Source organism: Artibeus jamaicensis, unplaced genomic scaffold (genome assembly GCF_021234435.1).
Source record: "Artibeus jamaicensis isolate MK-2021 breed Jamaican fruit bat unplaced genomic scaffold, CSHL_Jam_final scaffold_1019, whole genome shotgun sequence".
Taxonomy (NCBI): domain Eukaryota; kingdom Metazoa; phylum Chordata; class Mammalia; order Chiroptera; family Phyllostomidae; genus Artibeus; species Artibeus jamaicensis.
The window spans coordinates 10,209,948-10,237,947 of NW_026522025.1; positions in this window are offsets into that span (position 1 = coordinate 10,209,948).

A 28,000-nucleotide genomic window follows, 5' to 3' on the forward strand; every position below is an offset into this window, starting at 1 on the left:
ATGGGACAACTTTAAGCGCTCTAACACCCACATTATATGGATGCTAGAGGAGAAGAACAAAAGCAAGAAATTGAAAACTTGTTTGAACAAATAATGAAGAAAAACTTTCTCAATCTGGTGAAGGAAATAGACTTCCAGGAAATCCAGGAAGCTCAGAAAGTCCCAAAGAAATTAGATCCAAGAAGAAACACATCATCATTAAGTTACCTAAGATTAAAAATAAGGAGAGAATCTTAAAAGCAGCAATAGAAAAAGAGAGAGTTATCTACAAAGGAGTGTCCATAAGCCTATCAACCGATTTCTCAAAAGACCCTTGCAAATAAGAAGGGGCTAGAAAGAAGTGTTCAAAGTCATGAAAGGCAATGACCTACATTCAAGATTGCTCTATCCAGCAAAGCTATCATTTAGAATGGAAGGGCAAATAAAGTGCTTCCCATATAAGTTCAAGTTAAAGGAGTTCATCATCACCAAGCCCTTATTATATGAAATGTTAAAGATACTTATCTAAGAAATAGAAAATCAAAAACTATGAACAGTAAAATGACAACAAACTCATAGCTATCAACAACTGAACCTAAAAAAATAAGCAAACTAGAAGAGGAACAGAATCACAGAAATGGAGATCACTTGGAGGGTTATCAGTTGGGGTGGGAAGGGGAAGAGTGGAAGTGAAAAGGTACAAGGAATAAGAAGCATAACTGGTAGGCATAAAATAGATGGGAGGATTTGAAAGGGTATAGGGAACAGAGAATCCAAAGAACTTATATGTACAATCCATGGACATGAACTAAGGGAGGAGTGCTGGAGCATGTAGGGTGAAGGAGCAATAAAGAAGAAAAATTCAGAAAGCTGTAATAACATATGAATAAAATATACTTTAGAAAAATGGGCATTTCACCATAAATCAAAAGTGACTTAACCCTTTAAGGCCAGTTGATATGGCTTTTGAAGAATAGACACTTCTCCAAATAAGACATACAGATTGCCCATAGACATTTGAAAGGATGCTCAACATCACTAGCCATCAGAGAGATGCAAATTAAAACCAAAATCAGCACATCACAGTGATCAGAATGGCTATCATTAATAAATAAACAAACAATAAGTGCTGATTAGAATTATGGAGAAAAGGGAACCCTAGTGCTCTGTTGATGGGAATGTAGACTGGTACAGTCACTGTGGAAAACAGCATGGAAAAAATGGGACTGTATTTTGACCCAATGATTCCACTGCTGGAAAATACTGAACCTCAAAACACCAATTCAAAAAAACTTATGTGCCACTAAGTTCAGAGCAGTGTTATTTACTATACCCAAGTGCTGGAAATAGCCTAAGTGCCCATCAGTAAATGAGTGGATCAAATAACTGTGGTACACTTACACAATGGAATACTGCATTGCAGAAAAAAAGAACTCCTACACTTTGTGACAGCATGGATGGAACTGGTGAATATTATGCTAAGTGAAATAAGCCAATTGGTGAAAGAAAAATACCATATGATTTCACCTCTGAGAGGAACCTAAGAAACAAAATAAATTAACGAGTAAAACAGAACCAGTAGCAAGGAAACAAGGAACAGACTCAAAGTGACCAGAAGGGGGTGGGGAGAATAAGGGTAGGAAGAAGGGGAAGAGGCTCATCAAGGAACATGCAAAGATGACCCATGGACATGGACAATAGGGTGGGGAATGACTAAGGGAGTGAGGGGTGGGCTGGGTGGAAGAGGAATAAGGGGAAAAATGGGACAAATGTAATAGAATAATAAAAAAATAATACTTAATAAAAATATAAATAAATCACATTAAAAAAAGATTATTGGAACCAGGAATTCCAATTGCCCAATCCAAGCAAAGGGAACAAATCCCATAAGCCTAAAAACTGGCCTTAAAGGGTTAAGCCACTTTTTCTTTATGGTGAAATATAGCCTGATCTATTAATGTAGTGCCTGCTTCATTGATCTAAGTAAGCAGGGACTATTAGCAATGACACAAAAGCCACGAGTAGCCAACTAGAGCAATGCAATTGTCCAATACTACTCATGCCAACAAATTGTGACTGATTTGTTATTTACCTAGGATAAGAGTGGTACCATTAATAACTCCTTCTAGAATTAGTGATATGTTTCTTGCAGCCTTTTCTGTTCCATTGGAAACATGGCTTGTAGTGTTCACATAAATAATGAGTAAGCAATTCCCAAGAAAAAGGTCGATCAAAGTTGGCAAGGTTTAATGTAGAAAGAGTGGCGTTGCATATCTACCAGGAATTGGTGAGGGTAGCCATTTATATTTATAGTTAATTTACCTTGTATACTTAAGATTAAAGCACAATATTGAACTTTGTTTCATTCTGTGAAGTACTCTCATTGTTCTGAACTGGGAGACTTTTCCTTGACTTGGTTTTTCTTTTCCAAAATAGGATAATCTTTTTCCCATTGTACCTTCTGTTTGCAGATTCTATTGGTATCCTTGTCATAAGTGCTGTTAGGAAGTGGGCCACCCAAATGTTTCATCTGCAAGTCCATGCTTTATTTGGAGTCCTGTCTCATTTTTGTTCTAGGGCCCTTTCAAAATGTTCTACCAGGAGTTATAGTCCACATAAAAGGTGTTTTCCATTCTAATTTCTGTTTTCTTATTACATCTTCAATAAAAGAGCTGGTATTATGTCTAGGCCTTCTTTAACTCACAAATGTTGTCAGAAGTTATTTATTGATCTATCCCAAAATCTCTATCATATCATCTTTTCTCTGGTTGCACAATTACATTTTGATCCAATCAGTATTATTAGAAATGTTTAACATTTGGTTTTTAGGAGACTTTCAGGGTTTTTTTGACTTTCAGTTTTAATGTGGAAAGAGAGGTCATACAGGTCCCTTTCTGGGTCAGTCCAATTCTCCTTGCTATCCTGCATTTAGTATCGAAAGTCCAACAGACATGTGTAAAAGTGGATATGTCACATAACTATAGGCTGTATAAACTCAAAACAATTTTAAATTCTTAGATGAATAGTTGCTGGTCATGTCAGGATTTAGGCAAATGCTTAATTATAGTTTTTAATTCTAGTAAGGTTCATGGTTTCAATTCTACTATAGCCTGCATATCTGGCTCATGTGCAAAATGGATGTTTACTCGTGAGTGACATATTGAGGTCTTCGAGAGAGTCTTTGGGAAAATGTAGGGCATCTTGTCAAAGTAAAGAGGTAAGAAGCATCAACACAGGTGCAGGAGACAGATCAGAAGAACAGAGAGAAAGAGAGCTATATATAGAGGGTAACTGCAGGACAATGAATGAGATGATTTACTGGAGGAAAAAAAGTATAGTATGCTGTTACTTAGGTTTGTCAAATTGCTCATTAACTTTGGCCAAAAAATCTTTTAATAAAGTAGTTTTTAGATCAGAATTTTGTTTGAAGGCCTCTGTACCTCAAACAAATAATCACCACACATTGGGTCAGGGAAATTTTAATTCCCTTTATTTTCCAAAGTATCTCTCAAATGAATAATTTTGTTCAACTTCAAACAGTCCCCAGAATGACCACTGAAAGCCCAAATTATCTTGGTGAAGTTACGCCATTTAGAAATATATGGGAAAATTAGGATTGCAATGGCAGTACAGATAAGACATGAGCTTTTTTTCCCAAGGCTTGGAGAAGATGTAGTATACTTAACCCCATGAGAGCTGGCAACAGTAGAAAGAAATGCTTGTGCACTTTGTGTCTCGGGGCCATAATCAGACAGTTTGCTACCTCTGAATGCAGGCAGCACTACCCCACTCAAAAGGCAAGGACACAAAAAGAAAAAAAGAGAAAAGCTAAATTTTTAGGACAAAATATTTAGATGGAAGGAGAACTTTACCCAATTTTATTGGTGACCCACAGCAAAGTTTGTATGGATATTGGTCTGGTGAGAACTGCAGACTCACCAATCTATGAGGGTGACTCAAACAGCAGGCCTATGGGGCCTGTGTAAAGACACAAAGGAGAAAATGCAAAAGGGTAAAAAGGAATTACTTGATTTCAAGGCATCAAGGATGCTGAGCAAATAGGAACTAAGAATAAAACCTGGTCACTAAGTTGAAAACCAGGTTTCTTGAAACCTTGTTACAAGAAACTCAACATGGGAGTGTGTGGAGTTCAGACCCAGTGCTCACTTACCTTATAGGCATTGACTCTATAAGCTGTAAGCAGTGAGGCACAAGGGCCTCTGTGGCTGCCACACCTTGTTATAGGCTGAGAACCATTGTTACGGGCAGTGCCAACCCTATCTCAATGGAACCTCCAGAAAAACTGGGAATAAACACCACCATCCAAATGAGAACAAGCAGAGGCTACTTATTCAGCGCTTGCTATACCAAGGAGTTAGTCACCATCAATTACATTTGGTAGAGACTCGCAGGCAGATTGGGTGGTGGGAAATTTTTTTAGTGGTAAAAAAGAGAAAGCTTCGGATGTGCTTTAATTAGAGATTGGTGGCATGAGGAAGCGAGAGTCAGGTTAGCAAAGCAACTTATGTGGTTGGTTTGGCGAACATATTTGGCTTTCTCTGGTTGGTCCTGAGTTGGAAGTGGGGGCACAGGACAGGGAATTTGGCAGCCACTGACCAAGTCCTGGCACATTCCTCCAGAGGTATAGTTTGGCTTCTCAGGTTGCTTGCTGCAGAAGTTGTAGGTCATAGTTCTATTGTCATATATGGTCTGGCCACTGTCTGTTTACACATTCAGCCTCTCAGTCTTAGAAATGTTCTAGTTCATTTTTCTTTCATTGTCCCTGCTTTTTGTGTTTATAATTGCAACATTTTGGCACAATCTAAATATCTAACACTAGGAGATTATTGGTGACTGTTTGATTTATATATTCCAATCCCCTAATGTTGGCCATTTAGGATTCCTGGAATCAGTTCCAAGTGGAGAGGGGGATGAGACTGCAGATTCTGTGGGCTCTTCAATAGGCTGGCTTCATATCGTGTAAATTCTAGCCCCAACCACAGCAGGTCTTCAGTAATACAGGGCAGTTAAAAAGCAAGGAAAATACAAATTAGCTGTTTGAGGATAGAGAATAAGAAATGATAGCAAGAGCTAGTATATTTAAGCAATTGAATCTTCACAACATCTTTAAGGATGCAGCTTCATCTCCATTTTACAGATGAGGAAACAGAAACAGAGAGGTTTATTTACCCTACATGTACAACTAGTAAGTGGCAAAGCAGGATTCAAGCCCAGGCTGGCCATACACTTAAGATTCATGTTTTTAGATAAATAAACTAGGGAAAACTATTTCTGAGGGCAGCAGGAGCTGGATCCCTAACAGTTAAGACAACTGGATATGGAGTCATTCAAACTAAGTTCAAATCCCAGCTGTAACACATACCGTCCCTATGACCTTTAACAAGTTCATTAACTCATCTGAAGACTCTGAATTCCTCACCTGAAAAATGGTGAGCATATACCCAGAGCCAGATGAAATCTATCAAAACTTCCAAGGAGGTATATATGACATATCAAAATATCATTGAAAGTAAAATGAAGTAGGAAAAGTATTTTCTAAAACTTCTTCTACAGGGAGTAGAAAGAATATATGGCTAGAAGGAATATTTTAATTAATTGCTGGGAGTGGTGGAGGGACAGTGTTAATAATAAATATTACTAAACCACCATCTAAGGAGAGGTGTGTCTGGCTAACAGGAGGACTTTTGTTGGACAGATTACCTTATGAAATTATGGGCCAGAGCTTAACTGTTCTAGAATGTCTGGCACAGCCAGTAGGAATCTCCTTGTCCACTTGCCCCAGGCTACCCTCAGCCTCTCTATAGGTTCTAAAGATTTAAAGATGATCAATTTGAAAGGACACAAATTATTCAGCTGCCACGATACCTGTGATTTTTTTTTTGTTCTGGCTCTTCTAAGGCATAACTCACATAAATGCTATAAAGTTTAAGTGATATTAAGTGAAACCATGCAATTGCCAATATTTAATTGTTTTGACCCACAAAAAAATGGTAATTTGGTGTGGCTTTACCTAATATGATATATTGAGAATACTTTGTAGCCCAGGATATGACTCAAGGTAATTCCTTGGTAAATGATAGCCAGTCTTATTGTTAATTACCAAGAAGATGCCTATTAACTCAAGCAGGTTTCAGGCAGAGAGCATTGAAGGTCCAATCTAATTGGATGAGGGAATTCTCAAATTCTAGTGAAAACAAACACCATTGTTTGGAACTTAAGTCCATTTAAAGCCATGAGCTCTCTGACACAGGACAGGGATTCCTAGCCAGAATGAGGCTAGGTTGTTGGGCTTTCCCAACCAGCAGACTGAGGTTCAGGGCTGTGACTGCACTTCCTCAGAAATGGGAATACACACAGGGACACCGAAGCAAAATTCCAGGCCTTGAAGAAGGCTACCTTGAAAAAAGAAGGGAGAAATGGGAAAGAAATGCTTTGATTTTCCCTTCTATTCTTACTCTTAAAATATTTTCCATGATAAAATACTTCAGGTGTCAGTTTCAAGAAAAGGAGCTATGAAGTCAGAGAACCTTGCCTCTACCTTGTAGGTATACAATGCATTTTCATCCAGTAATCTTTATATGACAAGGTTTGTTCATTGTTAATAGATGCATGTCAGAAAGTCTTACAATAGAGAGCATGTTTAATTTTATTGAATCCTATATTTCTTCAATATTGGACAATATAATTTCTTCATAAAATGTTTAACAGCCTGTTGGGCCCAACTTTTCAGAATATACTTTAAGAAATTCTTCCTTGGATTATAATATTTTATATAAATATTCTTTGTGCTTAGCTTAATTTTGTATCTTCTACACTTAACACAATGACTGGCATAGAGTTGAATTTAAAAAGGTCTTTTGAACTGAATCTGCAAAGTTAAGACTATCAACTAGGTCATTTTTCACATTCTTTTCAGCTTTTAACATCTATGGCTCTGTGATGCAATTATGCGCCTAGTATTATACTAAAAATGACCATCTCCAGCATCAAGAAGACAGTGATTAATAAGGATACTCCAGTTTCTTTTTAGTGCAAATGATTTTTTGCCTTTTAACAAAGGATTAAAAGAGATTTCTGAGTAAAATAGGGAAGGTCAAGGAAAGCTTCCTGGAGGAGGTGAGCTCTGAAGACATCAGAGTAAGGATGACAGAGAAGAGGGGCTAGAGTGATAAGCTTGGAAAAAGAAGAAGAAAAAAGAATTAGAAGAAATAGACTTCCAGCCAAGATGGAGGCATAGGTAGACACACTGTGTCTCCTTGCACAACCAAAAGGACAACAATGATTTAAAAACAACAACAACAAAAAAAACAGAACTGACAGAAAATCAAACTGTATGGAAGTCTGACAACCAAGGAGTTAAAGAAGATAGATTTATCCAGACTGGTAAGAGGGGTGGAAATGGGCAGCTGGGGAGAAGAGGGCTCGCAGCAAAGGAGCGGCTGGCAGACCCAGTGAGGCAGCAGATTGAGGAATGGGGTACAGCATGCAAGGCGGCTGGCAGACCTGGAGGTCCCACATTCACGTGCAGATAAACCAGGTGAAACTGGGTAGCAGGACAGAACATGCAACCCATGGTCCACGCGCAGGGAAATAAAGCCTCAAACCAGTGATTGAAAATACCTGTGGGGGTTGAGGCAGTGGGGAGAAACTCCCAGCTTCACAGGAGAGTTCTTTGGAGAGAAGACCCACAGGGTCCCACAGGGTCCTAGAATGTAGATACACAAACCCATCCACTGGGAATCAGCACCAGCAAGGCCCATATTGCTTGTGGGAAGTGGGGAAAGTGACTGAAATCTGGCATTGAGCCTAGCAAATGCTATTGTTTCCTCTTAGACCCCTGCCCCACATACAGCATCACAATCCAGCAACATGCATTACCCTACCCAGGTGAATACCTAAGGCTCTGTCCTTCACTACAAAACAGGTGCATCAAGATTAAAAAAATGGCCCAAAGGAAAGAACAGATCAAAGCTTCAGAAAAATACAACTAAGCAATGAAGAGATAGCCAACCCATCAGATGTACAGTTCAAAACACTGGTAATCAGGATGCTCAAAGAATTGGTTGAATTTGGTCGCAAATTAGATTAAAAAATGAAGGTTAGGCTAAGTGAAATAAAGGAAAATGTGCAGAGAACCAAGAGTGATGGGAAGGAAACTAGGACTCAAATCAACAGTGTGGACCAGAAGGAATAAAGAAACATCCAATCAGAAAAGAATAAAGAAACAAGAATTCGAAAAAATGAGGAGAGGCTTTGGAACCCCCAGGATACCTTTAAACATTCCAACTTCTGAATTATAGGGGTACCAGAAGAGAAAGAAGAAGTGGAAAAGTTATTTGAACAAATAATAATGAAGAACTTTCCCAATTTGACAAAGGAAATAGACTTTCAGGAAGTCCAGGAAGCTCAAAGAGTCCCAAAGAAGTTGGACCCAAGGAGGAACACACCAAGGCACATCATAATTACATTACCCTAGATTAAAGATAAGGAGAGAATCTTAAAAGCAGCAAGACAAAAGGAGACAGTTACCTACAAAGGAGTGCCCATAAGACTGTCTGATTATTTCTTCAAAGAGACCTTACAGGCAAGAAGAGCTAGAAAAAAGTATTCCAAGTCATGAAAGGCAAGGACCTACATCCAAGATTGCTCTATCCAGCAAAGCTATCATTTAGAATGGAAGGGCAGATAAAGTGCTTCTCAGATAAGGTCAAGTTAAAGGAGTTAATCATCACCAAGCCCTCATTTTATGAAATGTTAAAGGGACTTATCTAAGAAAAAGAAGATAAAAATATGAACAGTAAAATGACAACAAACTCACCATTATCAACAACTGAACCTATGAAAACAAAAACAAAAATGAACTAAGCAAACAATTCGAACAGGAACAGAATTACAGAAGGGAGATCACAGGAGAGTTATCAACAGGGGAGTGGGAGGGGGGAAAGGTACAGAGAATAAGTAGCATAGATGGTAGGTAGAAAATAGGAGGAAGGGCCCTGGCTGGTGTAGCTCAGTGGATTGTTTGCGGGCCTGTAAACCAGACAATCGCAGTTCAATTCCCAGTCAGAGCACATTCCTGGGTTGCGGGCCAATTCCCAGCAGAGGATGCACGAGAGGCAACCATACATTGATATTTCTCTCCCTCTCTCCTTCCCTTCCCCTCTAAAGATAAATGAATAAATCTAAAAAAAAAAAAGAAAGAAAAGAAAATAGGGGGAAGGTAAGAATAGTATGGGAAATGTAGAAGCCAAAGAACTTATATGTGTGACCCATGGACATGAACTAAAGCAGAAGAATGTGGGTGGGAGGGGGTGTGCAGGGTGGAGGGGAGTGAAGGGGGAAAATGGGACAACTGTAATAGCATAAAATAAATAAAATATAAATAATATCAATAAAATATATTTAAAAAAATAAAAAAAATTAAGTTAGCAATGTTAGCCAAAAAGAAAAAGAAGAACAACAACAACACAGATTTATTAACTAATATTGTTATATATTTTAATGGCCTTAATTTTTTTGAGATTCCTCCTATCAGATGCTGAGGTTTGTATACCCTCTTCTTGATTGATTCTACCAGTATATTCAATAGCATGTCAGAATCATACTATGTGACCTCAGAGTCTAGGCCGTAAATGGTCATGTAACGTCACCTGCTTGGCTTTGAATGCTTGTCTTTCAATGTTTCTCCTAAAAATATTCTGTTGTAAAACCCAGCCACTGTATTTCAGAAGCCTTAGCTACATGGAGAGACCACATGCGGGTACTCCAAGCAATAGTCTCAGATGACCCCAGCTTTGGAGTCATCCCAGCCCAGGTGCCAGTGATGTGTATGAAGAAGCCACCTTAGTAGTAGAACCATCAGCCCCTTTGTTAGTGCCAACATTTGAGCTATTTGAGTCACCCCAGCTATTCAAATCTTATTGGCCGAGGCTTCAGCCATTGTGGATCAGAGAGACACCATTCCTATAGTACCTTGAATGAATTCTTGATGCACAGAACCCATGCCACAATTCATAGTGGTTGTTTGAAACAACTAATTTGAAAGTAGTTTGCATGCAATAATAGATAAGTGGAACGATCACAATGGCTACAAGTGTAAAACTTCAACTGAATCAGAGTAAACAAAAAGCAGAATCTACTCACTCTTGAATCTGGAAAGAGGAGGGCTAAATTTGGCCTCAAGAACAATAGTTCAGGAACTGATGTTGTTATCAAAACTTTCTCCACTTGTGGCCTCTACTTCTCTCCCCATACTGGCAGGAAAGAAAACTTGCCCCCACCCCAGATCAGTATTTATTTAAACTTCTAGAGAAGGACATTGGCCCAGTTGAATATTGTATACACTCCTAAATTAATAACTATGGTTAAAAGACTGGGAGACTATATGTGGCCTATGTCAGGAGCCAATTCCTCTGGCTAAGGGCAGGATCTACAATACTCAGTCTTTACCAGAATGCATCATTAGAGCATGAGAATTTACCCCAAAAGAATTGGCTATTCTAGACAGACAAAGCAATATGCAGCAACTACAGTGATTTCAAATATTATTTCAGGGTACTTCCTAAGTACAATAGCTCCGTTTACCCACAGGTGGGATAAAATGTTGGATGAGATGATCTCTCTAACTGAAGATGTGCAAAAAATCTTAAACTGTCAAAAGATCTAGAGAAGGATGCTTTGCTCACATTTGACAGATATTTTTCAATGTACGTGTAGTACATGTTTTCACACAGTACTGGCCATCTCACTGAACCCTAACAACCACCCTTGGATGCAGATAATATCAGTCATCTGGTATGAGTTGTTGGGAACTGCTCTGCCTGTTCAGGAGTTGTAACTGCCCCCCACGGATAAGGCTGAGTGAGCAACCTCCAAACTGTGAGCCACTAAGGAGACAAAGTTTATCTCCCTAGCAGCAGCACTGCTTCTGCTTCATTTATCTCTGCCCCCAATGCTTGGTCGGTTAGTCAGTGATGGGTAAGACCCCTCAGAGGAGGGGCAACCTAAGCCAAACATGATCACTTGGGAGGCCCTCAAGGAAGGACTTGGGGGGGGGCTGCAGTGAAGAGGGAGTGATGGACCCTCGCCCTCTGACACAGCCTGAGTCCCCATTTTCATCTGGGAGAAGTGCTTCCTGGCTCTAATCCACTTAAGCCTAAAAACCTATGATGGGGAAGGTGGTGCAGCCCTTTGCCGGCTAGAGCAGGTTCCAACTAAAGCGGGTTCTGGGTGATCGGGCATAAGAAAGAGTTCCTAAAGTCCTGTGAAGCTTGCTTTGCTAAGAGTGCTCTCATTCATATGGTAAGGATCTGAGCAGGCAATGAGTATGTCTCCCAAAGTTTCTGCTACCCCCTTTCCTGACAGACATTGATTCAGACTAAGCCCTCAGATTTCTTTGAAATGTTATCTACTGTTTGATCCTTACCACCTGACATTGACTGATGAGCTTTACTTGTATTCCTGTGTGTTCCTAACCTAATAAAAGCCATTGAAGAAGAGGTTCTTGGTCCTTCTCCTGTGAGAGACTGACCACTGCTCCTCCCCAAGCAGATCATGTCTTGGTAGTTTCATTTTCATCTGTGGAGGACAGGGGGACTTGCAGGCAAAGTTGCCCCCACAACAAGTAAAGAAAACAGAACTCCCACCATTAAGACTTACTTGCCCAACTCAGGTTATATACTTCTAGGGGTCAAAAGTAGCACACAGAGCCTAGTCTTCAGTTTCCAAATTCAGAACCCTGTATCCCATTCACATTAAGAGCATTGGAGCCCCTGCACAAGGAGTTACTCACCCAGACTAACAAAAACAAAAACCCTTAAGTTTGTGTACATAAAATCTAAACAAAAGTATCACAAAGTGCTAGTTGTTCGGTCAGCAATAAGGCAATAGCCGGTTAGGTCTTGAGACAGGCAGAGACATTAACCACAACCTGAGGGACTTGTTTTCTCCATTGTCTAAGTGCCCTTGGACCTCAGACAAACCTCATTATTTCTTGGAAACACGTATTCCTCTGAGAGCCAGGGCAGGCGTGTGGTCCAGTAAATGCAATTAGCAGTCTCACTGAGTGTTTCCTCGTCTGTTGTCTCCCAGAGAACAGCCATCAGAAAGCTCACATTTTCAAAAAAGAAAAAACAAAAACACTCTTCCAAATGACCAGAGTCGCCAGAAGATTTTAAGTGGATCTAGATGTCTATCTAAGGAGCCTTTGGGAGATATGAAAATATTTACTGAGCACTTCCTATGAACAAGACTCTACTCTAGGCACAGAGGCATACAGGAATCAGAGAAAGAGTCTGGGGAGGGAGAAAAGGAGAGAGAGAGAGAGAGAATACAGGAGAGATTTCAGCAAGCTGTATAACCTCATCTACAATGTAGGGTTAATAATAATGTGATGATGATGATGCACAAATTTTTTTCTCTCCAGCCCAGCCACTCTGGTAGCTCCTTTATATCCAAATGCCTACTCAAAATTTGTTCTCATCTGTTTCACAGGGGCCCCAGAATCAACATAATCAAAACTGAATTTTTGTCTATCTCCCCCAGTTCTGCACTTTCTCTTGTACTTCTAACTTTGTGGAAAGTTCCTAGCAACTTCATTCCAACATTCCTATCAAACTGAGGATCTTAAACATTAACATGGAAAACACATGAAACACACCACCTTCTCAGTTCTGTGAATTCCAAATCAAAGACAGCTTTATACCCTTTTTAGCCACCAATGACAGAAGGGTGGGGACAAGTCTGTATTTTAATGCTTCTTGTACTTGATTGCCTGCCCTCCCAGCAGACAGGGACACCTGGTCTCTGGGGCTGTGTCTGAGACCCTAGCACTTACTTGAATGGTCAGGTCATACACCAAGGAACAACCTGATTTTCAGTGGCAACACCCTATAAGAACAGCTGTAGCAGAGAACAAGACCATGCAGGCCACAGCTCAGAATTTTTTTTTTTTTCTTTGCAGGATGATAGCAATCAGAAGTTGGAATCCTTTAATCAATCACAGAAGTGACTCTGAGTTGAGAAGAACGGCCTCATTGCAATAAGTGGAATTGGGATTCAGAAATGTCTCACCTCCAAAAGTATAAGAAATCTTGTTGTATCAGTAGGTAGTGCCCGTTGAATATCTTTCAATAGACTGTGAGCTCACTGAAGCCAGAAACAATGTCTAAACTACGTTGGTTTTCCTCACAGATCTTAACTCTGTCAGTACCCAGAAGTAATTCAATGTGCATTGAACTACTTTAGCCACTAAGCTTCCTGTGGACAATCACAAATTTTCCATCTCTTTCACTCCCATTATATAATCAAAAGATAATTATTAAAGTGATAATCTTGGATTTCAGTCCCTGATTTTCAGTAATTAGATTTCAATTTGTATCTATTATTAAATAGCAACTAATTGGAGTTGGTTTGGGTGTATAGTTCGCTAAGGCTGTAGTGAATGAGTATAGGTCTGGCTTGCTTTCTGGCAACTACAGGGGTGGGCAAAAGTAGGTTCAAGTTGTTTGGATGAAAAATAACACAAAATTACTAGACTCTGTGTTCCATGCACTCACTTTTGCAATCCTACTTTTTTCCCACCCCTGTGAGCAAGGGATTTAAATCTTAAAAAGTAATATGGCATTGCAGCCCAGTTGGCTTATGAGAATGCAATTCTTACTCTCCAAGTAAACGTGCCAGCACTGGCATGTGACGAGAAAGGGGAGCTGTGGGTCAAGCTGCATGGAAACCTTCCTTTCCTGTTGGTGCTGCAATTGCATAACAGGCAGCATATGCATGGGAGGGTCGAAGCCACAAGAGGTTTGGTGGCTTCAGTGGAAGCATTTGGGGTTACATTGAGATAGGGGTATCTCTTGCATGGCACTGGAATCAATTTGTTCTTACTCTCTCTTGTTTCCAAGGCTTGAGCACCTGTTTCATGTTTGACTTTTCATAGCTATCCCACAAGCTCACATACAACACAGGAGAAGTACAGGCATGGTAGGTCTGTGGGTTGACTTTTATTGTTTAAGTAAAGTCCAAGTGAATGGGGAATAGATATTGGAGAAAAATCATAAAAGACATGACTGCCTAAGGTTCTTACTCTTTCCACAGATAGTATAATCCCACTCCAGAAAAGGTTCCAAGGGATGGAGAGTGTTATGGTATAAAGACAAAACCAAATTAACAGGGATCTTTTGTCTATATCTTCTGTCCAGACTACTGGGGTGTCTTAAGGTGCTTCACTTGTCTCTACATTATCTATGAGACATCAGCAAATAAATACTATTGGTGGCTTCTTCCGATTACAGCCCCCTTCATTCCTTAACCACTTCCTATTTTCTATAGCTCACATCTCACACTGTTATGATCTACAGTGTTATAGTCCATTGCTTAATGCTTTATGTTTGCATCCTCCCTCCCTCCCAGTTTTACTTTTACTATATTTTCATTGTCTAGGACCCAGGCTACTCTGAACAGAAAGTGGCCGGCTTCTCCCCACTGATTACCCTGAATAAGCAATCCCCACTCTCCAGCCCTGGACTTCTTTGCCTCCCTGTGGAAAGGACTCCTATCACCCTCATCCTTTGGTACAGGCAATACCTGAACACACCCTTGGACTCTTGAGGCTACTGAAAATACAGCATCAAAATGTTTCTGGGCAGGAAAAAAATCAATGAAAAGTAAAATAAAATCAAAAGAAATATCTGAAAAAGGCCATAAAAATGATAAAGACACATCAAGATTTTTAAAATCTACCTAACAGTTTTCTAAAATTACCAATACCTCCCAGAAAACATTCATGGCATATTCATGTCCACTGTACTAACCAAATATTTATGTTGACCAACCTAACCTGAAGACTCTCTCACTCTCTGGAAAGCACAAAATGTTTTCTTTTCTGAACAAAGAAACAAAAGGTAAAGTGAGAGCTTGAGTGAGCAATTATCTCTAGAAACTAAGTACACCAATCCCCAGAAGTACTGTAAATTTTTTGGCTTAATTAGATTTGTATCTAACCTGTTCTGCAAATCAGTCAAGGAAGGTAATGAAAGACTGAATAGATGAGGGGGAAAAGGAGATGTTAGGGGAAGGTCCATTGGGAACATCACTCACCTCTGGAATTACCATAGAGTCTCCTTCCAATACAAGAAAACATGTACACCTGACCTGAGTTCAATTCCATTCCCAAACACTGGCTGAGGATATTCTTTATATTAGACACTCCATTTGAGAAGAAGCCAAAATATAGTTCCTGACTTCAGTGAGATGACAGTTGATAAGATGGACACAGAGCTAATCATTTTAATATAATGTGACAAGCACCAGATGCTAGAGGACCACTGCATGGGCACCTAGCCCAACTTAAATGCTCAAAGGTTTCCTAAGGGACATATCTCAACTGAGCCTTGAAGGCCAAGTAAGAAATATTGGGATGTGCCTGAAGCTACCCAAAAGATTTTCATTAGTCTCTCATTATTTTATAATAACCCAATCCAGTGCACATATTCTGGGGTATAGAGACATGACACTTCTGTAATGAGTTTACAATCTGGTCATAGCAAGAAGAGTTCTACATATACACAGAAGAGTTCTAGGCACCTCTCCAAGATTGTAAATACAGGCTAGATATTGTGGTTCCCACTGCTTAATTTCTAGTTTAGTATTGAGAAGGAAGAAGAAGCAAGAGCTGTAAAAGTCAAAGAAAATTATCCTTATTGTTTTCATCACAGTGTCTGTGAGCATCACAGAATAAGAAACATTGCTAAAAAACGAATGAACCTAGTCCTCTTACAGAAAACTGAGACAATAGATGATAAATTTCTTTGTCCAAGTTCACATGACCAGGAAGTGGTAGAGCAATATTGAGAATTCCTTGAAAGTACTTTCAGGTATTTCTGGTGTTCTGGATATGGTTAGCGGTCAGTAAGTATTTGTTGCATCAGTTAACATTCTTCTCTGTAGGACCACTTTAGGGCAATCCCAAAGGCCTAATTTCTAGAGAGGCAACTGCAGATGAAGATATCACAAAAGATAAACAAAAGAAAACAGGCTTTGTCCTTTGAATTAACCACATATGGGATCAGATTTCAAATGTCAAACAAAACAGTTCACAGTTCATATCCCAAGACGTGATGTCATCAATAACTCTATTCTTGGATGCTGTGAACTTCAACTGGGCATATCTTTTTCAAACACCTCCTGTGTGCAAAGCATTTGATTCATCTCTGAGACTCAAATTTGATAAACTAATCCCTAACCTCAGGACTCCACTTCTTAAGAAAGGAGACAGCACATCCACCTATGATGCTTCACCAATGTCATAGAAAAGAGCATGAAATGTTAAGAGACCAAATGAGATAGGCACTTTGATTCTAACTTGGATGAATTGGTAAAGGTGTTATGTAAATGAGAACATTTTATCTTGGCCTTGAATTATGAATAAGTATTTAGCAGGAGTCAGACATCCTAGGCAAAGGGAGCAAAATGAGAAGTCAGACAAAAGCAAGACAATATTGTTGACATCTAAGAGTGAGAGGTCTCATGCAGCAAATGAAGAAGAATGCCTTCTCTAATGAGCAGTAGTTCAGAGACTGAGCTGGGCTGGGAGGGGTCTTTATTCCAAGGAACAAAAATCCTAGTCAAAAGATGAAGCTAAATAAGGTAGATCTGAGGTTACCTCACATAGCAGACACATTTGGGGCCCCAGCTGTATCCCTTCAACATGCACTATTTCTGTATGGGTCAGACCCACTTCCACCTGTTATCACCTATGACCTCTAGCTGCTGTAGTCCACCATGCAGTGTGCTACATAAACCAAAGCACTAGAGGATTAATGTCTCCTCTCCCCCTCCTCCAGGAAATGACTAATAGTGGATAAATACTTCTCTTCACTTATCTCAGGTAGGGAAACCAGTTGCCCACATTGTTTGATAATGATTTTCTATTAGCTTCTTCTCTACCCTGTCTTATATACCACTTTCTTACTCAGGTTTTCTAGGATCACCCTCAAAATTTACCATCTACACCTGACTTAGTCTCAGTCTCTGCTTCTGTGGGAAAGCCAAACTAAGACATTATCAGGAAATCATCATTAATGACAAAACTAAGCCATTATCAGGAAAATAAAGCCAAAGTCCAGCTGGGATGATGAGGACAATGCTATAAAGAGGAAACATGGATAAGCCAGCAGGAAGGAAATTGAGAGAAGTTGTAAGATGTGGGCTAGGAAGGCAGTAGGTAGGGGTGCAGCAGAACAAGAGGTTCAGAACTAAGGCTTTGGAAATTAGAGTTTGATGTGCCAGTGACTGATTCAAGGGTAAGCCTAATGGATTAATGGGTACTTAAACTACTTAATCATTTTGATTTTTGGACCTCTTTGAGAAATTGATGAAAGCTTAGGATTTTCTATCCAGAAAAAAAAGTGTTACAAACAATTCTTCTTGGAACTTCAAGGGATTCTCCAACCCCAGATTAAGAACCTCTGATTAAAGGCTGTATGTGAACTTGGACTGTGAGGGCCTTGATTGCCTGCAGAGTGACTTAGCATTTATTCCACAGACTATGGGAGGCCAGCAAAGGTTTTTACTATTGAAGTTCCCAAGTGGTTATGGTTTTCCATCCTGAATGGACCCCAAGAAATCTGGATGTTTTTAACAGATTGGAAGAGAGATTTGGAGGGAAGAGTGCACAGATAATTGAGCTCCCTGTTGGCCAGAAACATTTTCTACCATGCACAGTAGGACTTGATAGGCTGCTGACTTCAGAATCCAGATGCACCTCCATGGATGCAACAGGAAGTCACTTCCACAGCCCAGTGTTCTGGCTGCAAAAACTCCTGGAACAGGACAGATACTGAAGGCAGCTGGAAACAAACTCGAGGCAAGCCCACTGTATCCGTGATAACAAGTAAAAAGTGTAGGGTGAAAAGATCCCTGGTGCAGAATGGGCAGAGGGAGGAAGGGAGGGAGGGAGAGAGAGAGAGGGTGTGGGGAAAGAGAAGCTGAGGATAATAGAATTCACCTGGAGGGATAAACAGAGCTGGGCGGACAAAGCAGAGAAAATATGAAGAAGAACCTATCAGAAATACAATTGTAGGAAGTAAAGGCTTATTTGGGTACAAATGCGAAAGATATAGAGCTAGGAAAAAAGGCAGTAACTAGACTTGAAGGATCTGGAACATTAACAAGGAGAAAGAAAAGTTATATTATTTTTCTCTTTTCCATAAGTAAATTTAAGCAATAGTATCATTATTGGAGTATCTGCTATATGGGAAAACCTACAATTAACATCACTACATACAATAATCCTACAATTAAGGTGTTATCCCCATGTCACAGATGAGTAAACTGAGACATAGAAGAAACTTGTACAGGGCTGCCAAGTGAGCACTGGTAAAGAGCCAGGGTTTGAACCCAGGCCTGTCAGACTTGGAGTCACAGACACTAGTTCCTGTTGCCTTTATCCCATTTGTGAAACAAACACCATTGAGGCAAAAACAAATTACATGACACAGGGACCAAATCAAAAATGAAGACTTACCCAGGTCAGAATTTTTAAGCTGATGGGGTGGGAGACGGTTGCTGTGGCTGGTTACATGATCATCTACATGATGACTTCTGAACTTTCTCTCACAATCCAAGCCACCTTTACTGGTACAGTGCCACTGCTTAGTCAGGTCAGGACCTGAGAGAAAAGGGGAGCCTTTGTATGTGAGAGGCAGAGGGGCCTCAGACTGGTTCATTCAGATAGACACCTCCAAGTTCCTGGAGTGGCCCATGGTATATTATGGCAGAAAGAGCACAATGCTGAGCCAGGTGATGAAGGTGAGAACCCTGCTCAGTCATTCATTATCTCAACAACAGGCTGAATGTCTTGCTACTTCAGTTTCTTCATTGGTAATAATGAAACCACCTGTTTTTAATGGTTAATGTGATGATTATACAAAATAAAGGATGCACTGTGACTAGTAGAGGCTGGCAATAACAATCTTCCAAACACTAGAAGTTTTGCGTTCTAACATCCTATCTTTACTCTTTTTCTATTTGAATCCTTTGACCTACTACCAATGTCAGTCAGCAACTTGGGTACAGCTCTTTTCCTCATCTTACCTCAATGCACATATGTTTGGTATCTAGTATAATTGTAACATAGCTTTGCTTGGTATTGTGCAATTTGCAAAACTCTCAAACTTCTTTCACAACATCTATCTTTACCATAGGCCTAGGAAGTGAGCAAATAGGAATCATTACCCCTTTGTTACCTATGATGGCAAAGGTGTCAGAGAGTGGGTATGAGGTACCCTAGTCACTCAGCAACTAACAAATCAAGTAAGGGCCAGGCTGGCTTAAAGCAACAGAGCCAAGTAATATATAAGTGCTCTCTTAGTCTGCTCTAGCTGCTATAACAAAATACCAACCAGAAGAATTATTTTGTACCATTCTGGGGATGGGAAGTTCAAGATCATGGTGCTGACCAATTTGGTTTCTGGTGAGGGCTCTCTTCCTGGTTTATGGACAAACACCTTTGCACTGTGTCCTCACAAGGCAGAGAGGTTTGGGGTGGGAATCTCTGATGTTTCTTTTTATAAGGACACTATCCTGCTGGACCAGGGCCCCACCCTTATGACTTCATTTAACCTTACTCTATCTCCAAATAGTCATGCTGGGGAGCAGGGCTTCAATATGTGAATTTTGATGGGACACAAAGATTAAGTCCATAACATGTGCCTTGGACAACTCACTTGCCTTCTTTCTCTTAAAAAAAAAAAAAGTATGTCCTTGGACATGGCTGTGTCCAAGATCCCTTCCTGCTCAGATATTCAAGAATTGTATTCCAACTCCAAGTGGGAATTATCCAGCAAAAGCTTTTACTGGTGCACACGCAGTGTGTCCTCATGCTTTGATTTTAAGCTGTCTCACAGACTAGTGTTGCTTTTCCACCTTCAGTGAGTTTCCCTGACAACACTCTCACTCATTCAGTCACCAAACATTTGATGAGCACCTGCTGTGTCATTTGCAATGCTAGATGGCTGAGGGTGTAAGTGTAAAAAGAAAAAATCCTTACCTTTCAGTGTAGAGACCAAGAAGAAAATAGACAGTTTCAAGGTATCAGTTACAATGCTGTTGGCTACAAATAATGGACACACAAACCCCAATTCAAAACATGATCCCATAGGTATGAAGGTTTTACTATCCTATATACAAAGTAGTTCAAGGTAGATGTTATGGTCTAAATGTTTGTGTGCCCCAAAAATTCTTATGTTAAAATCCTAACCCCCAAAGGTAATTGTATTAGTAAGTGGGATGTTATGGAAGTAGTTAAGTCATGAGGGTGCAGCCCTCATAAGTAGAATTAGTGCTCCTATAAAAGGTGCTCCAGAAAAACTCTAGTTCCTTCCACCATGTGAGGACACAGAGAGAAGGCACACCCTATGAATCAAGAAAGGGGCCCTCACCAAGTGCACCCATGCTGGTGCCCTATTGTACTTCCTGCTTCCAGAACTGTTTGCAAAAAATTGCTATCTTGCCCTAGTTGGTGTGGCTCAGTTGACTTGAGCATCATCCCATGCACCAAAAGTTTGGGGGTTCAATTCCCATTCAAGGCACATACCTAGGTTGTGGGTTTACTCCCTGGGCAGGGCATGCATGGGAAGCAACTGATCGATAGTTCTCTCTCACATGGACATTTCTCTCCTCTTCTTTTTCTCTTTCTCTCATCAATAAACATCTCAATAAATACATACATACATACATACATACATAAATACATACATACTGTCCACAAGTCACTCAGTCTGTGGTATCTTGTTATAGCAATCCAAACAGACTAAGAGAGCTGAACTTCTTCAAGAATGGTTTATGCAATGGGTCAGCACTGTTATAAAAATGAAGCTTCTTCCCATTCCCAGCACACTGGCATGGCTACATGCTAGCTCTTTTCATAGCCACAACATGGCTGCCATGTCTCTGAGAATCCACATATAGAGCAACAGCATGCAGCAAAGGAAACAGGAGCATACCCTTCATATATGTCTCTTTGTCAGTGAAGATTAGGGTTTCCATGAGTAGGCAATCATTGCTTACATGTAGATTTGGGATGGGACACTTCTCCTGATTCACATGGGAAAGAAGTAGATGGCTGCACAAATCAGATTCTCGCAAAAAGGAGGAGCAGAGTGGTTATTGGGTGGGTGACCAATAGAGTCTACAGCACACAATGCACCACTTGACAGAAGAGAAGTGAGACTGAGATACTAAGAGAGCAAATAAAACAGGCTCCTAAGGCAGCCTGTGTGAGCATGTGCTGAAAACATAAAGTCACAGTATTTAAAAGCTAGAGTTTCACATGGAGTTTGAGACAGAAATGTGATTGCTTTTGGGTGAAGCAGTGATATTTAGACTCTCGTGAGCCTCTGGTATTAGCTGACTCCAGCAGAATCTTGCTAGCCCCTTGCAGCAGTGTCCAAACCAGGGCTTAGACATGGGGAGACAAGTTACCCCAATGCAGCTTGGGACCCAAAAGGGACAACCAAAGGTCAACTCTCTAGTGATGAGACCAGAATGAGGATTTAATGTGCTGTGATTCGGGGGGTATAGGTTTTGTAGTCAGACTGCCTTGAGTTAAAACCAAGCTCTATCTGTTAGGAAAATTATGTAAACTGTTCAGATCTTGGTTTCCTTAACTGTAAGATGGGGATGCCTACTTGGCTAGTAAGAATTAGCAATAACATGTGTAAATAATTAACAGTATGGGATCTCATCAAAATAAAAAGCTTCTGCATGGCTAAAGAAAACAGTATTAAAATAAAAAGAGAACCAACTGTATGGGAAAACATAGTTGCTAATGATACCTCAGACAAGAGTTTAATCTCCAAAATATACAAAGAACTTACATGACATCACTCTAAGAAGACAAGCAACCCAATTAAAAAGTGGGCAAAGGACTTAAACAAACACTTCTCCAAGGAGGACATACAGAGACACATGAAAAGATGCTCAATATCGCTAGCTATCAGAGAGATGCAAATTAAAACCACAATGAGATACCACTTTACACCAGTCAGAATGGCCATCATAAACAAAGCAACAAACAGCAAATGTTGGAGAGATTGTGGGGAAACGGGGACGTTATTTCATTGTTGGTGAGATTGTAGACTGGTACAACCACTATGAAAAACAGTATGGAATTTTCTAAGAAAACTAAAAATGGATCTGCCTTTAGACCCAGCAATTCCACTGCTAGGATTATATCCTAAGAACCCTAAAACACCAATCCAAAAGAACCTATGCACTCCAATGTTCATAGCAGCACAATTTATAATAGCCAAGAGCTGGAAGCAACCTAGGTGCCCATCAGTAAATGAATGGGAGGGAAGTAAAAGACAGAAAACTTTACTTGAGCAATAATTAAAAAATAAATAATTAATTTAAAAAAAAGAGTTGGAAGCAACCTAGGTACCCATCAGTAAATGCATGAATCCAAAAACTATGGTACATTTACACAATGGAATTCTATTCAGCAGAATGAAAGAAGGAGCTCCTACCCTTTGCAACAACATGGATGGAACTGGAAAGCATTATGCTAAGTGAAATAAGCCAGGTGGTGAAAGACGAATACCATATGATCTCACCTTTAACAGGAACCTAAACAACAAAACAAGCAAACAGGCAAAATATAACCAAAGACACTCAAATAGAGAACAGGCTGACAGTGACCAGAGGGGAAAGGGGAAGGAATTTCAGGGGAAAAGGGGAAGGATTTACAGGAACTAGTATAAAAGACACATGGACAAAAAATAAGGGGGGTAGAAATGGGAGGGAGGTGGGGAGCACTGGGGAGGTGGGTTGGGATGTGCATAAAAGACAGAAAACTGTACTTGAACAATTAAATAAATAAAATTTAAAAAAAGAATTAACAGTGTCTGGCAGCCATGCAATAAATGGTATTATCATCACTGGAAGAAAATGTAAGTGTGAATGGATCAGAGGTAAACAGAACAAGAGGGATGAACAAACCCTGTGAAACAGAACCTTTAAATGAGATACAATTTTCAAAGTACAACTGGCAAAACCTTTTTCTCACACATTGTCTCATTGGACCTTCACAATCAACTGGGGCTGACCAATTTTACAGATTAAAAAACTGAGGTTCAGCAAGGGTTAGACTATGACTATAACATGGTTTGTTCATCTTTGATAATACAACAGATGAAAGTAGTGAGGAATTCATCTTCTGGGGGAACTCAGGCTTCAAAAGAGTCTTCTCTATAGGTCAAAAAGTCAGAAACAGTGGTTGTAAGAAAACCCATTATGGAGTCATTAGCTGTAACTTTCCTTATAGGTCTCCTGTGGAGAACAGCATTTCTTGAACTTTATGAAACATCAGAATCCCCTGGAGGGCTTGTTAACCCACTGATTGCTGGGCAGGACCCCCAGAGTATTCAATTCAGTATGTCTAGAGTGGTGCCTGATCATTTGAATTTCTAACAAGTTTCCCATGATGTTTCACAGGAAGTGGTAATAGATACTGCTAATGCTTCAGGACCATACCTTGAGAACCACTGGTCCAGAGAATGGGCTCCAGAATTCAGACCGAGGCTCTGAAATTTAAGTGTGCAGAAGAATCACCTAGGAAGCCTGCTGGAAATGCCTGCTTCCATGATGCAGGTGCAGATACGTATGACTCTGATATAGGACTCATCTGTCCTCTTGGAGAAAAGTTGATTGGTCAATTCTCTCAAGGTCTTTTTGACATGTACCCCTCATTATGTATATTTATTTACATATAAGTTATTTACATTATGCTACTGTACTAATAATACATTACTTACTCCATTTACTATTTAAAATCACAATGTTTTTAATTTTATATAAATATTCATAAATGTTCATACCCCAATGGATTGCCTTACACTCCCACTTTAGGGACCACCAACCTCACCAAGTGCTGTTAAAAGATTGCTCCACAAATTAGCAGCATCGGCATCATGGGATCTTGTTAGAGGTGTAAGTTCACAGCTCCACCCCAGACCTAGTGACTAATAATCTCTGGGGCTGGGGCAATTGGTGTTTTAACGAGCTCCCCATGTGATTCTATTGACAAATTTTGATGGCTAAACAGATGATACTCAGTGGTCTTGGCTCTAAAGTAAAGACTGATGGGACAGAAGCACAATCACAAGATACAGCTCAGCTAGTTCTTGAACTCTGAGGGTACAGGACTTCCCCGCTGGAATTTAATTTGTTTAACAAACAATTTTGAGCCAATAATAATCATATTATCATCCAGAAATCTTGTGTTTTTATGATGCTATTTTATTATCATGACATTGTCCAAAAAATTATTGATTCCTATGAAGTTCAAGAAAATCTACCTGGTCAGGAGAACTCAACCCTCCCATTTTGCCTAGGGTACAGGTATTCCCAGGTTACAGGACTTTCTGTACCCAAACCAGGCAAATCCTGGGAAGATCAAAACAAGTTGGTCACCTCTCCTGGACTCCATTATGGCAGTGGTTGATAACTTTAAAAAATCAACTTATTTTCTCTATGCCTGCCAACTATACAACCCCTGCACAAGGTGGGTGTGGACGGAGCAAAACAGCCCACGACTTGAAGACCTGGTCTGACAGTCATACAGCAATGTGATGTGCAGCCAAGTCAGTTAATTTGTGCAGAATGGGAGCAAAAGCCCCTGCCTCCCGCACCTTGCAGGACAATTGTCAAGGTCAGAGAGGTGGTGTTACAAAGGCACTTTATGCATAACAAAGTAGTCTAGGAATATAAGGGGTGGCCATTTGACATCATGGAAAAAGTGCAGGCTTTTGTACAGGCATATCCTAGTTCAACCCTAGCACTACCTCAGCACATTATTTTATCTCTCTGAGACAATTCTCATCTGTAAAATGGGGATTCAAATTACCTTTCTCATAGAATATTGAGAAGATTAAAGAGATGGTGGTTGCTAAGTGCCTGGCATATTTGGAACTACAAAGTATTAGTTCCCTTCCCCATGATTATAAGACATTCAAAGACTTAATGATAGTTTTTTGCAGTTAATGCAATGAATAGCATCATTATGCTTGCTTCCTGAAGTGAAAAGCCACAAAACACTCCTCCCTGCTCCCAGGGCCCCTTTGATGTGGCAGGGGGTGGGAAAGGATGTTACTTCCACTTGGTATAACCAAGCCAGAAAAGGTTATCCAGTTCCTACCCACAGAGGAATGCAGTGAGCTACCGCTTAGAGAGGCCTGGAGCTGAAATTCACAGTGACCTTTGCATCTGGGCACGCCCAATTTGCAGCTTCTGCACCTATTTAATCATTCCCTCAGTAAATCTTACCTAATATGAATAGATTATTTTCAAATAATTTCAAAAGATGTATATAAAAATTTTTTAAATGTATGAGCACAGCCTGTACTTCCAGTGGGAGGGGGAGGGGAATGAGTGCCTTGAATTTAATGTCTCTTTCAGGCAGAGATTTTGTAACATTTGTAACATTTTCAGGCAGGGATTTTGTAACATTTCTGAAGGATTTCATCTATTCATCAAGCATTTAACTGAGCCAGATATCCCATGTTTTGAGCATCTACTTTGTGCCAGGCTTGGCACACAATAGATCTGAACAGTTTCTGCTTAGCAAGAAGGTCACAGATACAAATAAACAGAGTTACAATCCACAGTGGAAGAAAAACGTATTAGCAGAGGTAGGTCTAAGGAATGGTGGTGACAAAAAGAAGGTTTAGAAACCACACCGAGGGCAGTGTTAGGAATAGACTGCACTCTTTAAATGAAGTGTGCACCAGGATTAATGGAAATTATCCCCTACTATCCATTGTCTTCGCCTTGGCACACAGTCTCTTCCAGGGATCCTGAGAGTGAACTGTGGCCAGTTGGATCTGGGCATCAGTTGTGTGTGTCATGTCCCGGCTCCACCTTTAAAGGAAAAGGCATGTTTGCCTCTTCCCCTCTCTGCCTTCATTCTGGATGGAATCCAGGCATGGTGGTGAGCAATCCTGGACCAAGTGGCTGAGAGTATTACATAGGAAGGTCAGAGAAACAAGAGAGAAGAGGCCTGGGTTCTTCCTTCATGAATTCATAAAGCAGAGCTACCCTAGCAATAGGACATCTATATGGCAGAGAATTGAAGGTCTACCTTACATATGTCTCTGTTGTGTTGGGTCTCTGTTACACGCAGGCAGTCAGTCATACCAACATGCTTTTACACTTGCCTATAATGTAAGTCTGGCCGAATTCTGTTTATTTTAATGGACAAATGTTTTAAATACAAGATACATGCAAATACTGGCTGTTATAGAATGATGAATTATAATAAAAAGCCCAGTGAGCACTTCTGTGAGTCCTCCAACACCTGGTGTGTCACTCAGAAGCTACAGCCTAAAATCTACTAGGTCTCTATCTAGGGAGGCCAGTGTTGGACTATTCTCCGCTCCCAGCTCCTGCTGTTCTTTTCTTCTCCTAGCAGAAGTTGCCTGAGTCTCAAGTACAAACCCTAGAGCTACCTGAGGTAGGATCATATGAGTAGCTCCAGAGACACCTCCTACATCTCAGTTCCAGTTCTCTCTTGCCGGAGACCAGGATATTTTATTTTACTTCTGTGACTTTTTCCTGCCTCAGATAGAGTTTCTGAATTCCTGTGTCAAGTCTAAACTCTAGACCATGAGCCCCAGGAGCAGGGACTCTGTTAGTTTATACTTCTATCCCCAGCTAACTGTTAGTTTATACTTCTATCCCCAGCTAACACAGGACCTAGAACAGCACAGTGTTAATACTCAACAGTTGCTGAATATTAAAAGGACAAAAATGTAAATGAGTTTCACCTTTCTACCACTTCCCTCTCAGGAGGCTTTCCTATTTTTCCAAGCCTCTTCCAAAGACTAGAGGACTGTCAAGGAATACTATTGACTGGCCTGCACGCTTCTGGGTACCCTTCTGCAACTCAACTAGACTCCCAGGCTGGCATATTTAAGTTACATATGTTTGGATATCTCACTTTCTTGTACTGAGAAAGTATCGTATACTTTTCCTCCTAGGCAAGAAAGTGCCTGAGTGATTTTTGCAGACTGGGATTCAAAAGCCGAAGGCGGAGAATGAGGCAGATGGCCAACGCTATGGAAAACAGAGGAAAGAAGAATCAAAGTCTCTATCCTGAGTAAGGGTTGGCCTTGGATAAAAAGTATAGTCAAAATATCAAGTTCAGTATAATGGCCAGAGATCAAATGTGAGCTCTGAACTATCAAGTTTGCTCCAAGAGAATAGGCAGAACAGAGTTAGAGCACCCAGAAGGCAGAGACTGGAAAGGTGAAGGGCAAGAAAACTTTTCTAGGTTTTCTCTAGGAAGCATATGGATGAGAAGAGAGCTATGAAGGCCTCTAAGGTAAATCAGACATGCCGGGTGGCCATGCTCAGATGCTCAGACTATCGCTTGCAATCATATTGTTTGGTGATTCTAATTGTCTGTCTGAAAGAACATTCCCTCATTCTCATTCCAGGTCCTTCAAAACACATATTCCAAGATGGAATTAGAAGTGCAAGTGATTTATTGAGGACAATGCCTGTTTAAGTTAAAGAGAGAAGAAGAGGTAGGCAATGCGACAATGTAGATCTGATATCTGTGAAAGGAGAAGGGGAGACAGAGGGTTGAGTATACAGGGCCTCAGACTGTTTCAACTCTGAGAAAGTCCACACTAGGTCAATGGGAGCTTCATTGCAAAGATTGCTGATTTTAGAGCTGAACCAGTCTTTGAAGCTCTTCATTGCAAAGAGCTTCATTGCTGATGGAGGGTTTTGGGGTTAGGCAAAAATAGCATCTAGCTTCATTGCTGACACGTAGTACCTTTATTCACAGTTCCCAAACACCCTTAGAGAAAATCCAGACTGGGAGTTGCCTTAGAAATGGGCAATATTCTTTGAAAGAACTTTCTACAATGATGGAAATCTTTCATATTTTCCTTATCCAATATGGTAATTACTAAACACACAGAGCTGCCAACTACAT